Raw genomic sequence first — 17176 nt, forward strand, 5'->3', positions numbered from 1 at the left:
TGGATTTTTTCTGATGCACAATTGTGTTTAAAATAACTTGTCCAAAGTATGTCTGGAAAATAATAAGTAAATTTATTTTAAGTAAATGTTGGCAGGTGATTCCAATTCTGATTTTCTTTGATTGCTCATGCAAATGAAAATGTAGGTGAATGCCCCTCTGGTTTCAAATAGTAAGAGTAACAATAACAGTAATAAATAAGGTACTCAAGAACTTTGAGGGGTTGTAACTCTAGCATAGGATTTTGAGTAAAACATAGGAATGGACCTCACTTTCTTCATCTGTAAAATGGGAATAATGAGACCTGCCATAGCTACCTTACTGGCTTGCTGAAAGTCCGGTAATTCTATAGTACTGATGCTTGGTAAACTATATATAAACTTTTTACTTTATACAAACATTGGTTGTTGGGTTTAATAAATTTTTTTCTTGATACTTTTTTGTCCTCTGGCTTCAGATGTCATTGAAACATTTTTAGACAGTATGAGTCAACCTAAAATAAAGCACTGAAAACTCACAGGAATTTGTGTAAAAGGTGCTTATCGTTGCAATTCCCTCCATTACAGAGATAATTGCTTGCACCAAGATATTTTATTTGTTAAGCTCTGAGAAGGCGGAATTATGATCCAAATAGCAAAGTTCCAGTGGCAAATGAAAGGCACTTGGAAACTATGGTGCATTGTTCTGTTCTTCTGGAAGGCAAAACACTGCCGGGACAAGGACGGAGCCATTCCAAGTGGGTGATGAAATTTACTTTATTGACATTATCAATAAGGAAGTATTTATGGGAAACAAACATGAAGTGTAGCTCACACTTACAGGATTTGGCAGGTAAGCAAAGCGAAGTGGGGTGTCTAATCATGAGGCCCAAACCTTTGAGCTTGCTTGGCATTGATTTCAGCTCTGGACAGCTACATGGGCTTCAGGTCATTATCTTCTTCCATGAAGCCTCAGCTTTCTCTAGCACAAAATGGACATAAAGCTCTCCAGTACACTGTAAGATCATAGAAGATAATATTTTGCACTTGAAGTTAAATATCACACATAGTTTATCCAGTTACTAGGTAATAAATATTGCTTCTTTCATGTGGGTTGAAATCCAGAAAGGTACAGAATAGAGTTAGAAAATGCCAAGAGGAACACAGGTCTCTTGAATATTTTGGCTGTATAATGCAAATATCTTACTTTTCGTTTTCTTTTTCAAGGATACCCTATTGTAAGATCATCAAAAGGAAAAGAAAAGCACCCCTCTTTAGGTATGTAGATGAAAAGGAGCTTTATCATTCCAAATCACCCTCTTTCCACTTCCCGGAATCTTATGAGAACGGTGAAGACTGGTACATCAAATGCAAGTTCATAAAATAATTATGGCCATGTCTTAAATTCATGCATGTTATTACAAGTTGATGAATCATTGCTCGTTCCTGCAGAATTTTTTCAACTGGAAAAAAATGTTAATATATTGATGGTTAGAGTTGCCAGATTGACAAATCCAGAGAACAAAGGACTTTTCTTTTAGGATTAGGTAGGAGTCATAGCCTGTTTAAAGCTGAAGGAAACTTTAAAACAATCAGTTTATAGATGAGAAAGCTGGTGCAAAGATACAGGTAGTAACAGTAATAATAATAAACATTTATTGTGTTTTACATACTAGATTTGTACTCAGTGATTTACATGCATTATTTCATTTAATTTTCAAAACAACCTTGGAAATAGGTGCTATCACTAATGCTGTGTTAGAGATAGGGAAACTGAAGTTTAGAGAGATTAAGCCACTTGCTCAAGGCTAAACAGCTTGTTGATTCTCCTGAGCTGCCTTGATGAGAAGTACCATTCATTCATTCAAATAATTAATTAACATTTACTGAGCACATATTATATGTCACACGTTGTGCTTCACACTGGGAACACAAAGGTAAACCAACAAGATATGGTCCCATCTTTGCAGTGTGTGCAGAGCAGTGAGGGAGACAGACATATATCAACTGTCATATCAACACATAATTACAAAGCAGAACCAGTAGGTTTTGTTTGTTTGTTTTGAGACAGAGTCTCACTCTGTTGCTCAGGCTGGAAGTGCAGTGTCATGATCTCGGCTCACTTCAACCTCCGCCTCCCGGGTTCAAGCGATTCTCCTGCCTCAGCCTCGTGAGTAGCTGAGACTACAGGCCCATGCCACCACACCTGGCTAATTTTTTGTATTTTTAGTAGAGACAGGGTTTCACCATGTTAGTCAGAATGGTCTCAATCTCCTGACCTTGTGATCCGCCTGCCTTGGCCTCCCAAATAAACCAGTAGTTTTTAAGGCAAAGTACAGGATCTGTGAGAGCAACGAAGTCTTTTTTGTCCAAGGAGACAGAGTGGCTTCTCCGAGCATGTAACTGTCATACTGAAACCTGAAGGATTAGCAGGAGTTAACTAGAGAAGGTTAGGGAAATGTAAGAGTGTCTCAAATTGGGTGATTCGAGTACAAAGACCTTTGGCTGGAGTGCAAAGTGCTAGTGTGGGGATGGGAGGTGGTAGAGAGAGATGAGAGGAAGGCAGGGGCTGATTCTTCAGAACCTTGAGATATTTGGTCTCTAACATGAGAATAATAGCTTTTGGAATTATCTTCACAAAAGGTCACTATGTCCTGCCAGTTACCTAATATTACAGCCTTTCTCCAGGTTTCTTCCTCCCCAGATGTCTGGAGCACCCCAGAGCAATGGCCTTGGGTCTGATAGTCCTATAGTTCCCAGGTCCTTCAAGGTCTTCCAAGAACCTCAGATGCTTTCTCTGCCCCATTCCTCTCCTACCCACTTACTGTAAGACTATAGTACACTCTTTTAAAGTGTTCATGTGTGTGTGTCTCCTCAATGTTCATTCTTGCTCCTTTTCCCAAATGCCCAAATCTTACATGTCAGACTGACTCCATTTAGTGAAGCCACTGAAATTCCTAGAACACAATATTTTTTTTAAGAACAATATACCTGTGAAACCATGTAATTTTATCTCATGTTTATTGACATATTTCATTAATAGCTTCAAAACTTCTATTACAATCTCACTTAGGTTTGGAAGACAATGCCCCGGTACCACCACCCTTACTGACAAAAACTATCCCTTACCCATTGTCTGACTGCTGAGACATCTGTTAGAGCTTCTTTCTTTAGTTGTAAGCATTCTCCAGTCTGTTAAAATAAATGAATAATCTGAAAACATGGAACATGTAAGTTATCAATCATTTATGTCATAATGGAAAGAGTTTTGGATCTTTCCCATGGGCAAGTTTCGATAGAAACAGAGGGGAAGTGCAGAAGGTCACTGAACTCCTGGCTGAGGTGGGAAGGAGAGTCGAGGAGGGTGGAGGAGGAGAGCTGGGAGACGAGGTTCACCTCTGTGAAGCTGACAACTTTTAACAAGGTCATTCTTCTTTCTTTCCTATTCCTAAATATGATTTATTTATTCTTTGGTAATTATCCATTACATTGAGTAAAATTCTGGTTAATATTTTTACTGTGGTTTCCTTTAGGCTGTAATTATTGGGAAACTTTTGATTAAAAATAGTAACTTAAAATATAAACACTTAACCCTGGCTATATAACCAACCACCCAAATAGACTTACATTTTTTTCATATTTCAGTTATTTTCCATTCAAATACAGTAAAATATTTTAAAGGAAAAATGTGCCCAAAGGCATCATTTGGCTTAATGGGAGATGCTACTCTGGGAAAAAAAAAAAAAAAAAGCTAAATTCAACAGCAGCATGATTCAAGATGATTGACACTTGAGAGTGGGCATCCAAGTTCCTTTCACAAGTAGTAGGGGGAGCTTGGCTTCAGCTGAACATTTACTTATCAGTGTTTGTGCTACTGGTTTCCAGGCAGTGTATAAATTACTGCTTGCTTGTGTGTGGTACAGAAAATGAAGGCAAATTCTTTCTTTTGGGAGGCAACTAGTCTATACCTGATTTATTAGATATGGTAACACTGGGCTGACTAATGAGAGGGATCAAAATGAGCCATGACAAAATGGCAGTGTGCTAAATCAGGAAGACTCTGGAATTCTGCTGTTACGTTGGGGCTTACTGCTTGACTAGAAGGAAATATGCTGTAGTGGTTAGAGGGAAATAGTCTTTCTGTTCCAATCCTGTATCTACAGCAACTTTGAAGTGGTTTGTAAAGTTATATTTCAAGCTATGCAGCCTCACACCAGGTGTTAACCCAGGGGTAACTGTTTGTTAAGTTTCCTTCAAAGGCTGTTCAGGGACTTTGAACAAGTGGAAAGTGTCTGCTGTTTGGGGATTGCCAGCATTGTTATGGGTACAAAGTGATTCATCCCCACTGAGGAACAGCCACTTCTGGCCAGAAAGAGGTAAAATGGTCACTATGTCAAAGATAGTCAAGGAACAGGAAGAAATTCAAGACAGAACTATCCAGGTGGGGGGCAGCTGGAACACGATGGTGATCCAGAAGTGCTGCTTGAGTTCTGGTTAGCAGGTGCATGGGGCGCCTAATGGAAAGTGGATAGAAGCCATGGGAACTTGGGACCCCAGTTGTTTTTTTCTTTCGTTCTTTAAAGGGAAATGTTAGCTAAAAAGAAAATATTGTCTTTCCTTTATACAGAAAGCTGACCAGTTGTCCTGTGTCACGCCAAATGGAGAAACACAACAGCTAGCATGTGTGGTAGGGGAGTGAAGTGGCGGTCAAACACAGAAGAGTTTGACCAATTACCCTTGGAAGGGAAGGTTACGTGGTATATTTGATCAAGATTGTAACAATGCCATTGTAAAAAAATTTTGCTCTTTTCCCACATACCAACCTCCTTTTTTTCAATCAAAGCCATATGGTTCAACCAGAAATTTTGCTTGATGAGCATTTGAAGAGGCCAGAAGTGAACGGCAAGGGAGTGGTCTGAGAGCCCCACCCTCTCCCACTGTCCCATTCCCTCTGCATTTTACAAAGCAGATCATCCCTGGAGGGGAATCAAATTCCTGTGAATCTCCAGTAACTTTTCCAAATTTGTTAAACATAAAAATGCCCAGGAATGAGCATAGGCCAAGCTAACCATGGGAGGAATTTAGTTTATAAATTAGGTTTGAAGCAAGAATAATAATAGTCCCTCCCTAAAACTGATCTCCACCTTATTCAGGGGCTGAAACTGTCTTTGTAAGACTAATGAAAGGCCACAAGATTAGAATTATGTAAGGGGCTGAATTCTGCTAAAATGTAGGTATAATTTCTATAATCTCTTACTGCTTAGGAGTCATGTGACCAGCAGTCACAAGATTTGTGACTTCCCCAATTGCCCCTGTAGACAACATCACTTTTGTAGAACTTAAGATTGGTCTTTTGAGATGTTTTTCAGACTGACCTCACCCAGAATCATAATGCATCACTCAACCAGTCAAATGGCCCCCTACCCAGAGATGGATTTAGCACAGGAGGACCATTTTCCACATCCCTATCATTGTATCCTCAACCAATCAGCAATACCCATTCCCTAGTCCCTTGACCACCAAACTATCCTTGAAAATCTGTAACCTCTGAGCCTTTGGGGAGACTGATTTGAGTGGTAACTCCAGTCTCCCATGTGACCAGCCGCACATCAATTAAACACTTTTTTTACTGCAATACTGCAGTCTCAATGAATTGATTCTGTGTGTGCAGTGGGCAGGAAGAAATCACTGGGCAATTACATTGGGAGGGTCTTCATATCCCCAACTCCCCACCATGACTCAATGCTCTTGCTCAGTGTGCTCCAGGCTCATAAGCTCCTTCTTCCTTCCTCCCCAGTTCCCCCCAGATAGCTTCCATTGGCTGTAGCAAAGGTAGAATTTACCCTGTCTTCATAATTTTTAGAACCTCACATTACTGCTTAGAATAGTACAATGGAAGTCCAACCTACCATTCCTACTATTAGGGAATTCAAAGTCTAGCCAAACAACAGAAACCTCTACATCACTGTGGAACAACAACAACAACAACAACAACAACAACAACACTGATTTATGAATTCACACAACACAGCACACACATATGGTAGCTGGCAAGAGGCTACAAGGTCAGGATGAAATCTTACACAATGTATGCAGCAAAGCAGAAGAAATAATAATACATCTCCCACATCCTTAAGAAACAAACAATTACATCTTGGGACAGGCTCTCAGGTTAGCTCCAGTGGTACATTTTGCATTTGGGTTATGGGACCCATGACCTTGAAGACATCTCTGTAAAACTGGAGACTGGGCTTATCTCGCCCCTGGAAAGATCCATTTACATTCCAAAAGGTTAGAACAAGGACTTAAGCTTACTGGTTTTCAAGGAGAGTCTTACTAACAGAAAGGTTCGTAAGCATAGAATCAACTTCTAATACACCCCTCTCCCATAGTTAGAAAACATTCTGTCCCTTTTCATACCTCCAGCCCGGAGGCTGCATGTGGCTTTCCATGGCTTTCTCCTTCAATGCCACCCATTATCTGAATACTTCTATGTAGAAGCGTCTGTGGTTGGGAGTCAGGTCACACAGTGTGGTTTTCCCAAGTGACACCCTCCTTTGGCAGAAACAGCTCCTTTAGAGATCAAGAAGCCGCTTTACTGAGGGCCAGGGTCTCAGCAAGCTAGAAAGAAGAAAGCAATCTGATTAAAGGAACTTACATTAAACTCTGCTGATGGCAGCCCTCCAACCTGCCCGTTGGTGCTGTTCATGTGAGGAAGCAGGGAAAGAATCCTTTCAGTCCATTGAATCACATGTTAAATTAGCTCTAGAAACTTGGAGATTGAGAGGGAGAAGTATGTGAGATCTTCTTCCTACCACTTGCTTGAATTTAACTCCAGGCACCTACTCAGTGCATCTTAACATTTAGTATGATGCTAGTAATACCTATTTAAAATGCACGCTTCTGACCTTCTTGTCTGATTCAGCAGCTTTGAGGTGGAACCAAAAAATTCTACATTTTTGTAAAGCTCCCCAGGTGATTGTGATGCCAGTGAAACTCAGAAACACTGACCTTCTTTGTGGAGATACCCAACAGCCACACATGACCCCACCTGCCTAGCCGGGGGTTTCTAGAAGCTAGAGTAACCTGTGCCCACAGTGACCTAGGTCACTTGGAAACACTTCCCAAAGTGTATTTTGGACTCTAGGGACCTGATCCTAGGGCTCTTAATAAGTGTTAGAGGGGTGAGACAAACCAAGTTAAGCAAGTGTTTCTGCTGTAGTACTTCTTAGACTCTTTAACATATTAATATATCATGAGTCTCGAGGAGAAGTATGTAACATGTAAAATATTTCAAATTTATATGGCCACAGACTCATCTGTCAAATCTGGAGCACATCGTGGGAAAGTGTGATCTGTAGGTCATCAGAGTTTTTTGCTCTGCATAAATGGCTACTGACGTGTTTGATTTTGCTTTATAAAATAGCATTAGATACGTAAATGTATGTGGGCTGAATCATGTGTAATAAATGTCATATGCTGAGTGATACACTGTCCCAGGCACTGTAATAAGTGTCACATACATGATCTCATTTAACCTTCACAATAATCCTGTGAGATGGGCATTATTCTTCCTATTTGATGATAAACTGGGCTTGGAAGAGCTGAAGTAACTTATCCAAGATCACACAATTAATACAGAACAAAGCCGAGATTCAAATCCAGGACTTAAATCCAGCTCAATCTGTCTTCTAAACCCACACCTTTCTCCCTATACTCCACTGCCTCCTTAGCAACACTGTAATAATTACAGTGGAATCTCACCTTCTGTGGGGTTAGGTTCTAAAGTTAAGTGCAATCAAAGATAAATGAGAAAAAACCTAAGTCACTGATAAAGTATAGTTATACAAGGTTTTGGGCATATAACCCTGCCCAGTATTATGTTTGTATAAATATATAACATGTGTGTGTACATAAAATATAATTTTACAGCATTTTTATTTTTAAGTATGCAAAAGAGACAGAACTTGTATAGTTGAATTCATGTAAGTTAAACACCTATATAATGTCTCTCTACATATGCATACCTCTAAATATGTGCCAGACTAACAGTGGTAACATCTTACAGAATTTTACAGCTTTAGAACCAGCAGGAACTTCTATGGTCAAGTGGTTTGTATTACATTTGACAGAACTGAGGCACACAGAGGCTGTCCCTTGCCCAACTTCACTGTCTACCTTCATTTCCAACAAGTTTGGGAGCCTGTGTATCTGCTCATAGCTAGGAGGAAAGCAGAGGAAGGCCAGTTCTCCTTACTTTTTGCCCATTGTTACACAGCTAACCCAATAAATGAAATTCAGGTTGCTGCGAGATGGTCAAGGTCTGGGATTTACATCTTGCAGGGACGCAGCTCCTTTCTGAGGCTGACAGCTGCGGCTTCAGCTCTACCTGGGAGCTGTCTCCCCATGGGGAGGACGTTTATAGCCAGCTGTCTCTTCTGTGTGCAGTTCCTGAGATTGTTCAAACTGGTAGAAGCTGAGAGAGCCCAAGGGAAGGAAATCTGCAGCTATAGAGCCCAACATGCTTTCTACACACACACACACACACACACACACACACACACGCACACACTTGCCCTCATTCCTTTAAAACAGAAAGAAGCCAGAACATGTGATGTAGTCAGCTGTTTGGATTCTTAGAGAGTGTTGAATCTAAGCAATGGGGCAAGTTGTGGGGAGGGCACTCCTGGTTTTGGTGGGGAGGGCAGGGACCGTTCCAGCTCTAATCAGAAGGGTAAAGGAAGTAAGCAGACCAGCAGACCTGGCCTCTGGCATGTGAAACAGCATCCACATCGCCCCCTCCCAATGTCCTATCAGATCTCATTAACCCTCTCCCATCCCATTATCCAGGCACCGCCTCCTTACCTGCCTTGATTATCTCAGCTAACTGCCAGGGTTGATAAGAAATCCCTCCCAAAATGTCAGAGGGCTAATAGATTAAGGGGTTCCCTCTCAGGGAGTTAGCCCTTTGGGTGGGCTGTCTCACAGTTCCGAATTCTTCCAGAGCCAAAGGAAAGCCAAAGAAGCATGAAGTGTGGGAAGATTAGAGAGACATTTCTGGGCCACAAGCATGTGTGATGCTTTTCAGATCAAAACCCAGGTCATGCCTGCTATATTTGTAGGAAGGAGGGAGTCTGGGTGGGAAATTAGAGAAAGTACAGCACCCTCTGGCCTGAAGAACCTTTCATCCCTGAACTTGGAGGTGTGAGCTGCCCTTCTGAAACACAGATCCTTATCTACTCTCATTTTCCAAATGTTTGCGTTTCTATATGAAAATCTTTAGCTTTGCAGAACCACTGGGCCCCAAAAATATGGCCCAGGTCACTCAAACCTATATATTTTCTTCCTATGATTTTCCTTAGGGCAATTCATGTCGTCACAGGTGGCCCCACCCCCCAGAGCCTTCACCTGAGGGTACTGCAAGTGAACTCTCCAGTTATTTCTTAAAAATAAAATGATCCTTAAATGATGTGATGGTCAGCCACGATACTAGAGTTGTTAGCTTTCATTGGACAAAGGGACTTTCAGTGTCAGCTCTGCTGATTTCATTTAGCTGGGATGGCGACCTACATCTCACAGCATGAAGGGCCCAAAGTGATGTTTCAGGGAGAATAATCCAGAGAACTATGGGTATCAAACTTCCTGGGAACTTGTTAGCATGCCAATCCTGGGCTGAGAATATGATTTTAAGGGGACTGATGTTTCAGAATTTCTGGAATAAAGGTTGCTGTTTCTCTTGAAGTGGCAACTCCATTTGAGTGGCAGGTTATCCTGTCTGTCATTACCTGGAGAACTATACAGAAATCTCCTGCATAGCCAGAAGTCTAACCACACTCAGGGCATTGGGGAAATAGGGTGCTGGCAAGCCTGTGTTCATTTAGGTGGATCCCTGCCCTGTGCTGCCGGAGGAAGTGCCCTGTGCTGCAATGAGGAAGTTCACTGCTGTGTTTCTCAGGAGCTCAGACCAACGTGAAAATAGGACTCCGGAACTCAGAGCCTATGTTTCATCCACAAGATCATCCAATCTGCAAAAAGCACCAGAACTTGCCTGAGATCCTGAGATCCAGAGATCCTAGCCAGCTGGGCATACACCAAGCTCTAGCATAGACGAGAGGCTGGCTACTTAGCCAGGGCACATGGCCCTGGGGCAGCCTGGCCCTGGACAGGTGGAGCCAACCTCTCCAAGAACTTGCCAACACTCCACCATTCTCTGTTTACCCCAGAGGCATATTAGGCTGACTGAGACATCCCTGAGAACACAGGGGAGCTTCAACTACCTAAGACTGAAATAATCATGATCATCATCATTATCTAGTTCTAAACAAAATCATTCTAGGAGGCAGCATGCCCTTGTGCAAATTTCAAATCTGATACAAATAGCTGTGTGGCATTAGGCAGATTCCCTCTCTGTGCTTACAGTTCCTCATCTGTAAAACAGGGGTACTAAAAGAACCCTAATCCCAGCACTTTGGGAGGCTGAGGCAGGCGAATCACGAGGTCAAGAGATTGAGACCATCCTGGCCAACGTGGTGAAACCCCATCTCTACTAAAAATACAAAAATTAGCTGGGTGTGTTGGTGCACAACTGAAGTTCCCAGCTACTCTGGAGGCTGAGGCAGGAGAATCGCTCAAATCCAGGAGGCTGAGGTTGCAGTGAGCCGAGATGGTGCCACTGCACTCCAACCTGGTGACAGAGCAAGACTGTCTCACAAAAAAAAAAAAAAAAAAAAAAAAAACCCGTCTCTTAGGATCGTTGTAAGAATTAAACGAGACAATGCGTGCCAAATTCTTAACAGACTCTAGCATGTAATAAGTGCTCTGTAGACAGGGCCACAGCTAGCATGCAGGGTGTCTTTGTGGTAATTGGGAAAAGGTATGCTCATTTGGGTAGACACATTACAAAAAGATGTCCCTTCCTCTGGGCTGGCTCAGGCTGGTGCCTGGGCTCCTGTCTTGGGGAGCACAGTTCCTCCCTCACCTGGCCATCCTTTGGCTGGTCACAACCCACAAAACTGAAGGTGGAGGCTCTGTCCATACATGTCTGCTATGGTAATTACACGTGAGGGTGGGGAGGAGACTCACAGTGCTGCGCCCTCCAACCCAGGATTCTTCCCCTCCAGCAGTTCTTGCAGACAGACAACTGCACGAACTCTGAAGCTGTGGAGGCCCCATCGGAGAAGGCAGCTGACTCTTGCTTCTCAGAACCACAGCGCTGGGCTCAGCAGACTCTCATCTTGATAAACTTCTGTGAGAACAAAGGCATGGGGACACACTGAATTTTCCTTTTCTGAGCTTGAAACCAGCTGATCATGCTTCCTGTTTCTCTAAGGGCTTCCCTGACATAGGTGACTTGCTTCTTTCAAATTTGGTCATCGCCCTCTTGCCTTCCTGTGTGAGTCAGCGTGGCTGCCCTTGTGCACGCCAGGCTCCTGTCTGCGCTCCAGGGCCTGTTTCCTGGCCTCCCCAGGTAATTCCCCTCGGCCAAGGGTGAGTGTCCCCGCCCACGTCCCCTCTGCCTGGAGACGTGCTTGCTCTGGGGACATGAGTCACAGCAGCTCACCCGTCCTCTGCATCTGAAACTATTATTGGAATGCCTCTGCACACAGCACACGCCTGCTTCCCAGATTTCACAGGCTCCTGCTCCGCGATCTGCAAACCACATTGCTCAGCCCGAGATTCCATGCGGGTGATCACGGGGTGGTTTCCTCTAAGCTGGAACTTTTCTAAGAAAGTAGGTTTCTTTAAGCCAGGCATTCTGCATTCTTCAAAAAGCATCAAGCACAAAGAGTGCCTAGCAATGTGCCTGCCTTTATGGGTAATGCAAAATAAATCGTTCTGGAGCTCTGAGAATGACACAGTAAAAAGAAGAGCAAAAATGAGTGTCTCAAATAAGAGATGTGGCAGGACAGATCCTTACGGGCCTGGAGAGTTAAACCCACAAAAAGAAAGAGAAGAAAGATGCAGAAGATCGGGAGGAGGACCATGAGAGAGAACCAGCAGAGGCAAGCAGCTTGAACAAAGATGCAGAGGAGAATGTGTTGGACTTGTTTACAGGAACCTAAATACTGAACCAAATTTGAATTTTGAAGATCCTTCTCTTTTTTCATGCTAGGATGATTAATAGCCTTTAGTGTGAATTTATTGTGAGGTGATAAAACTGCTATGAATGCTAAAAGGTATACAATTCTTGTCTTCCTTTTACAGATAAGGAAACTGAGGCACAAAGAGGCGAAGTCCCGAGCTCACAGTCATGCAACCAGCAGGTGGCGAAACACACCCCCAAGCTGCCTGCCTCCTAAGCATCAAGCTTTGTGGCCTAGGGTGAGAACAGATTTTTGTTTTTCTGGGTGGATATTTGAAAGGGAGGAGCTAAGGTTAGTTCATTGATCCTTCTTCTCTGAAATCCTGACGCAGACTTCACTTCTTCCATGCTAGATCTTGGTGTATGCCCAGCTGGCTAGGATCTCAGGATCTCAGGCAAGCTCTGGTGCTTGTTGCAGGTTGGATAATCTTGTGGACAAAACAGGCTCTAAGTTCAGGAGTCTTATTTTTATGTTGGTCTGAGTTCCTGAGAGAGACAGCAATTAACTTCCTCATTTTCCCTATTTGACATGGACATGAGAACATGAGAATAACAAAGAAACAACCTTTTGCAAGACCATTTTCAGATCCTATGAAAGAAAACGATAAAGGGAAAAGTAGCTCCTGGGGCAAAGTGGAAGCAGATCCTGGAAGAAGTTGCAGGTGGGCTTATGTCAGAGGCGCCCTAGAGTAGGTATGTGAAAAGAGAGCAAGGGAGAGATGGGAAGTCCCTCCTCAAGCAGCAAACACACGTGGGATCCCAGCATGGCTGGAAGCCACCTCTATCACTTCCTTCCCCCAGTGACAATGAAACGGAAAGGGAGCTTGTGACTCACTTCACCTGGCAAGGTGCTGCTGGAACAGGATACTTCCGTGAATCAAGGCTGATTGATCCTATTCTATTTCTAGACACATGTCTTACCCAGAGTTCCTCTCCTTCCGAAAGAGTGGCCACCTCATAAAAGTGAAGAGAACACTGTCGGTGGGAATGTAAAACGGTGCAGCCACCGTGGAAAAACTTATGGCATTCCTCAAAAAATTGAAGAGAATTACCATATGACCCAGCATTTTCACTTATAGGTATAATATATACCCTAAACAGTAGAAAGCAGGGACTCCAACTGATATCTGTACACCACTTTGATAGAGCATTATCCACAGTAATCAAAAAAATGGAAGCGACCCCAGTGTCCATTGATAGACGAGTAGATAAAATGTGAAGTACACATGCAATGGAATACTATCCAGACTTAACAAGGAAGGACATTCTGACATATGCTTCGACATAGATGAACCTTGAGGACACCATACTAAGTAAAGTAGGCCAGTCACAAAAAGACAAACACTGTATGATTCCACTTACGTGAGATATCAAGAACAGTCAGAGTCTGATATGGCAGGGGGAAATGAGGAGTTGTTTAATGGGTACAGAGTTTCAGTTTTTTAAGATGCAAGAGTTTTGCAGATTATATTGCTTGTACAACAATGTGAGTATACTTAACACTCACATTGTTAATGGTACTCTTCATACTTAAGATGGTAACAGTTATGTTGTGTGTATTTTATCACAAGGAAACAATTTAAAAATTTTAACAAACGAAGAGAAAGCTTGCTTTTGTCTGCTACTTGAATGTAACTATTTGAATTGACTTGAAGGAGGACTCTCTGGGCCAATGTGAAGCTAAGGCGTAGACACAGGAGAAAGGGAGACTGAAGACATTGTTTCTTGACCTGAAAGTGAAAACATGGTTCTGCAGTCATGACAAGCTGAAGGAGACTGGAAGCTTCCCTGAGAGTGAGCTACTGAGCTCTTGCCCTACTCCTTCTCAGAGTTCTCCAGGGACACACATCTCAGTGTCCCCACCTCCCGCTACCACCCCAGCAAAGCCTGGTCCAAACAGTGAAAGATGCCTGTTTGAACTTAGGACAATCAGATCGTTTGCTTATTGGACACTTACTAAGGGTTTCACTGGCATCTTCTGGTTGTAATTCTCTTAGCCTCCTTTAAGGAAGGTCTTATTACGTTGTGCATTTTTTAGATGAGGAAACTGAAGCATAGAGAGCCTTTGAAATCCATCTGATTTAAAAGCTGCTGCTTTAATAGATCTCTAATAAATTGACATCTTCTGTGATTGCATTAAATAATTTTTAACAAAATGAAACAATTCAGTTAAAGATAATATCCAAATGACCAGCTTTACTGGGGTGAAGGAAGGCTAAAAGGAATGAGAAGGTTGCCATTAGGGAATGAGCATGTGTGTGTGTGATGAAGAAAGGTAAAGAGGTATTCATAGTCTAAAGCATTTGGTTGAATTCTTGCAGTTTAGAAACATTAGGTTAGAAGTAGTTAACCAAGTGGGAAAAAAAAAAAAAAAAAAAGATACTCAAAATCACCGTGCTGCTTTTGGCAAAGTAATATAACCTGGTAAGTGTACTAAAAATTACCCATTTGGTGAAGGGTAGAGATGCCCCTAAAATAGAATTCCCATTGGCACCTCTTCTTTATGTTCTGCCTTTCAGCTTTATGTACCTCCAAGTTACAGGAAAAGCTCTGCTGAGCACTCTTGGATATTTTGGACTTTTCAACGTGACCTCTCTAAAAACCTCCCCCACCAGTGCCTCCAAAATGCACAACCGGAAACTGTTTCTGCCACAATAGTTCCAAGTTCACATTAGTTACATTTTGTTTTGGTTTGTTTTTTGAAAAGGGATTTCGCTCTTGCTGCCCAGGCTGGAGTGCAGTAGTGTGATCTTGGCTCACTGCAACCTCCACCTCCTGGGTTCAAGCAATTCTCCTGCCTCAGTCTCCTGAGTAGCTAGGATTACAGGTGCTTACCACCAGGCCTGGTTAATTTTGTATTTTCGGTAGAGACGGGGTTTCTCTATGTTGGTCAGGCTGGTCTTGAACTCCCAACCTCAGGTGTCAGTTACATTTTTGGAGGATGAAATGGTATGCTTTGGGTTTAAAAATCCATTATAAAGGAGATGCTTTTCCAACTTTAAAAAAGAAGAACCCGGAATTTTTCAATCCAAAATGGACTGACATTCTTTCAGTTCATCTTGTTTAAATAATGAACATCAGAAGCCTATTGTTTAATATTTTTCAAAAAATAGTAGCATTCTTGAGGTTTGTTTTTGTTTTCAACAGATCTACTTCATGCTCCAAATATTCATGGACCTTCCCAGGACCTCAACAAAACAAAACCGTGAAGAAAAACCTTGACATGAACCCCAAATAAAACCAGTCAGCAATAGTTTAAGCTAAATTTTGAAACAAATCCATATGGGTTCCTCCCCATAAATCCACCAGTAAATTGTGCAGAATCAGAACTGAAGCCATGCCATTTCTTAAAGTATTGAATTAGAATAAATGAGAACATCTAAATATTTTCCAAACTCATACTCCAGTTGTAATATTCAAGTTCTTAGTTTCTCTCTGTTCATGTTCAAGATGAAATATTCCCATTAGTCAGTAGCAAGAGCTGCAACATTTCCACAGGTACTAAAGGATGTGATCAGAGCAGGGAAGATGGCCAACAAGAGGATGCCACTCTAGCGGGTGCCCATCCAAGTCATAACCCATGAATGCTGTTGCTTTATTATCTTGGACAATGGAAAGCTGATCCTGTAATTGGATGATCACCCCTGCTTGTATGCTTTCGAGTAGGGACATACGACAAAAGGAGCTACTGGTTTTGTGATGACGGGTTTCTGGGTAAATCCTAGAAGCAGAAGCAGCTTTTAAGCATTGCAGAGCAAGAGTCAAATGGTTCTGAAAAAAGTTTTAACTCTGGGATGAGTTCTCCCCGCTTCTTTCACTCCTCCACCCTCTCAATCCAAGAACTAGTGAGCAGAGAAGGTAAAGCTGTTTCCTCCAGAAAGATGATCCATATTTTAAACAGCTCTGCGAACGGGGCACTAAGACTCGGAAGATCTGGTTTTCAGTTCGCATTCTACCTTTAACTGGTCTTGAAAATGTGGGCAACTCAATTATCTCGTGGAGTCAGTATCTGCATCTGTACAGTGGGGATATGAATACCTGTCTTACCTACACGGAGCTGTAAGAGCCACAAAATGCCAGCTGGCATGATGTTATTATGTGTATCACCTTGGTTATTTTGAAACATGGTTGATGGATTAGCCTCTCTGTTTCCTCTCGAGCTTTCCTGCAGAGATGTCTTTTAAACCAAGCATCACTCTCCCAGTCAGAGACAGGACAGATTAGATAGACAAATGAGAAAGAGAAGTCGGGGGTGGGATGGGAGCACAGCCAATGCAGAAACAGTGATGTGTATTCCTTTAGAAAGGTGAGCAGAGACATTTTCAGGATTTCAGGGGGCAGGATGGAGACACAGGAGAAGCTTCTGGGTCAGTTCTTGATGGTGTGGGGCTTCAGTATTTAGATATACATTCTCTAAGTCGAAAAGAACATATTGGAGGTTTCCATTCTTTTGGATTTTCCAGGCTTCTAATGACCTCCGCCATTCCCAGTCCAGAGGAGGTCATGGGATGATCGAAAGTGGGAGCAACCGGGGCATGAGAGACCCCTAGCTGTGCCTTTTCATTTCGCAGTGGAGGGGCTGAGACTTGGAAGGAGGGCCTGACTTAGGGAACACAGATTTCAGCTCAGAAAATCTAACAGGAATGTCTCTTCTGTGACTGCTAGACAGGCTTGAAACTACTTAGCAATATTCTGATTTTTTTTCTCTCCAATATCAATAAGGGTAAGCACCCAGTGCCTTCTGGCAGCACCCCCAGAAGCTGCCACCGACAGGCCTCCCTTCCCTGCCGGCCGGCCCATGGGCACCCCGTGAGGTGAGTCGGGGCTGCCTCCCAGGAGAGGAAGGCCGAGCCACCAGGCAGCCCGGATTTGTCTGTATGAAGGAGCAGAAATTGATGGCCCACACAGCTCGAGTTTTTGCATTTGTGAGAGAAAAATGTCTTCATAAAAACAACAAGAACAGCAGCCTGAAATAAAAGAAACAAATGGCATCCAGTCAGAGCCCAGGTTCCCTTCCAAGCCCACACCCACACACACCCCTGCGCCTGTTTCATGCTTCTCAGCGTGAGGCGCTGCCTCCAGTGCTTCTTTCAAAATACTGCTGAGAAAGTGCCACAG

At 42.7% G+C, this 17176-nt stretch overlaps 1 long non-coding RNA gene across 1 annotated transcript; it reads right to left on the reverse strand.

Moving 5' to 3' along the window:
- Nucleotides 1-211: 211 nt before the first annotated feature.
- On the reverse strand, nucleotides 212-11408 carry LOC139363857 (uncharacterized). Its single transcript, XR_011624944.1, has 4 exons — nucleotides 11059-11408; nucleotides 6397-6597; nucleotides 3106-3168; nucleotides 212-992 (listed from the first exon to the last, which is right to left on the reverse strand). It is a non-coding gene; the product is annotated as an uncharacterized lncRNA (long non-coding RNA).
- Nucleotides 11409-17176: the final 5768 nt, after the last annotated feature.

The sequence above is a fragment of the Macaca nemestrina genome, chromosome 6 (assembly GCF_043159975.1).
Source record: "Macaca nemestrina isolate mMacNem1 chromosome 6, mMacNem.hap1, whole genome shotgun sequence".
In the NCBI taxonomy this organism is placed as follows: Eukaryota; Metazoa; Chordata; class Mammalia; order Primates; family Cercopithecidae; genus Macaca; species Macaca nemestrina.